The following is a 2,441-nucleotide window of genomic DNA, read 5'->3' as shown; positions in this document are numbered from 1 at the left end:
GTCTGTGTTACTTGGTGTAAGTGTGTGTCTTTGTTACTTGGTGTAAGTGTATGTCTTTGTTACTTGGTGGCAGTGTGCGTCTGTGTTACTGGGTATCAGTGTATGTATTTGTGACTTGGTGTAAGTGTGTGTCTTTGTTACTTGGTGTAGTTGTATGTCTTTGTTACTTGGTGTCAGTGTATGTCTGGGTTACTTGGTGTAAGTGTATGTCTTTGTTACTTGGTGTAAGTGTGTGTCTGTGTTACTTGGTGTAAGTGTGTGTCTGTGTTCCTGGGTATCAGTGTATGTCTTTGTTACTTGGTGTCAGTGTATGTCTGTGTTACTTGGTGTAAGTGTTAGGCTGTGTTACTGGGTATCAGTGTATGTCTTTGTTACTTGGTGCCAGTGTATGTCTGTGTTACTTGGTGTAAGTGTGTGTCTGTGTTACTTGGTGTAAGTGTGTGTCTGTGTTCCTGGGTATCAGTGTATGTCTTTGTTACTTGGTGTCAGTGTATGTCTGTGTTACTTGGTGTAAGTGTTAGGCTGTGTTACTGGGTATCAGTGTATGTCTTTGTTACTTGGTGTCAGTGTATGTCTGTGTTACTTGGTGTTAGTTTGTGTCTGTGTTATTGGGCGTGAGTGGGTGTCTGTGTTACTTGGTGTAAGTGTGTGTCTTTGTTACTTGGTGTCCGTGTGTGTCTGTGTTACTGGGTGTCAGTGCATGTCTTTGTTACTTGGTGTCAGTGAAGATCTGTGTTACTTGGTGTAAGTGTGTGTCTTTGTTACTTGGTGTAATTGTATGTCTTTGTTACTTGGTGTCAGTGTATGTCTGTGTTACTTGGTGTCAGTGTATATCTGTGTTACTTGGTGTAAGTGTGTGTCTTTGTTATTTGGTGTAACTGTATTTCTTTGTTACTTGGTGACAGTGTATGTCTGTGTTACTTGGTGTAAGTTTATGTCTTTGTTACTTGGTGTAAGTGTGTGTCTGTGTTACTTCGTCTAAGTGTGTGTCTGTGTTCCTGAGTATCAGTGTATGTCTTTGTTACTTGGTGTAAGTGTGTGTTTTTGTTACTTGGTGCAAGTGTTTGTCTGTGTTACTTGGTATCAGTGTATGTCTTTTTTACTTGGTGTAAGTGTGTGTCTGTGTTACTGGATAACAGTGTATGTCTTTGTTACTTGGTGTCAGTGTATGTCTGTGTTACTTGGTATAAGTGTGTGTCTGTGTTACTGGGTAGCAGTGTATGTCTTTGTTACTTGGTGTAAGTGTGTGTCTGTGTTGCTGGGTGTCAGTGTGTGTCTGTGTTACATGGTGTAAGTCTGTGTCTTTGTTACTTGGTCTCCGTGTGTGTCTTTGTTCCTGGGTATCAGTGTATGTCTTTGTTACTGGGTATCAGTGTATGTCTTTGTTACTTGGTGTCAGTGTATGTCTTTGTTATGGGTGTCAGTGTGTGTCTTTGTGACTTGGTGTCAGTGTATGTCTTTGTTACTTGGTGTAAGAGTGTGTCTTTGTTACTGGGTATCAGTGTATGTCTTTGTTACTTGATGCAAGTGTATGTCTTCGTTACTGGGTGTCAGTGTATGTCTTTGTTACTTGGTGTCAGTGTGTGTCTGTGTGACTGGGGGTCAGTGTGTGTTTCTAACTGGGTGTCAGTGTGTGTCTGTGTTACTGGGTATCAGTGTATGTCTTTGTTACTTGGTGTAAGCGTATGTCTTTGTTACTTGGTGTCAGTGTTTGTCTTTGTTACTGTTTATTAGTGTTTCTCTGTGTTAATGGGTGTCAGTGCGTGTTTGTTTGTGTTACTGGGTGTCAGTGTGTATCTGTGAAACTAGGTGTCAGTATTTAGTTTAGTTTAGAGATACAGCACTTTAACAGGCCCTTCGGCCCACCGAGTCTGTGCCGACCATCAACCACACATTTATACTAATCCTACACTAATCCCGTATTCCTATCACATCCCCACCTGTCCCTATATATTTCCCTACCACCTACCTATACTGGGGGCAATTTATGATGGCCAATTAACCTATCAACCTGCAAGTCTTTGGTTTGTGGGAGGAAACCGGAGCAACCGGAGGAAACCCACGCAGACACAGGGAGAACTTGCAAACTCCGCACAGGCAGTACCCAGAATCGAACCCGTGTCCCTGGAGCTGTGAGGCTGCGGTGCGAACCACTGCGCCAATGTGCTCCCCCCCCAGTGTGTGCCTGTGTCACTGGGTATCAGTGTATGTCGTTGTTACTTGGTGTCAGTGTATGTCTGTGTTACTTGGTGTAAGTGTGTGTCTGTGTTACTGGGTGTCAGTGTGTGTCTGTGTTACTTGGTGTAAGTGTGTGTCTTTGTTACTTGGTGTAAGTGTATGTCTTTGTTACTTGGTGTCAGTGTGCGTCTGTGTTACTGGGTATCAGTGTATGTATTTGTGACTTGGTGTAAGTGTGTGTCTTTGTTACTTGGTGTAGTTGT

The sequence above is a fragment of the Heterodontus francisci genome, unplaced genomic scaffold, assembly GCF_036365525.1.
Source record: "Heterodontus francisci isolate sHetFra1 unplaced genomic scaffold, sHetFra1.hap1 HAP1_SCAFFOLD_50, whole genome shotgun sequence".
Taxonomy (NCBI): domain Eukaryota; kingdom Metazoa; phylum Chordata; class Chondrichthyes; order Heterodontiformes; family Heterodontidae; genus Heterodontus; species Heterodontus francisci.
This window is presented reverse-complemented; position numbering follows the sequence as displayed.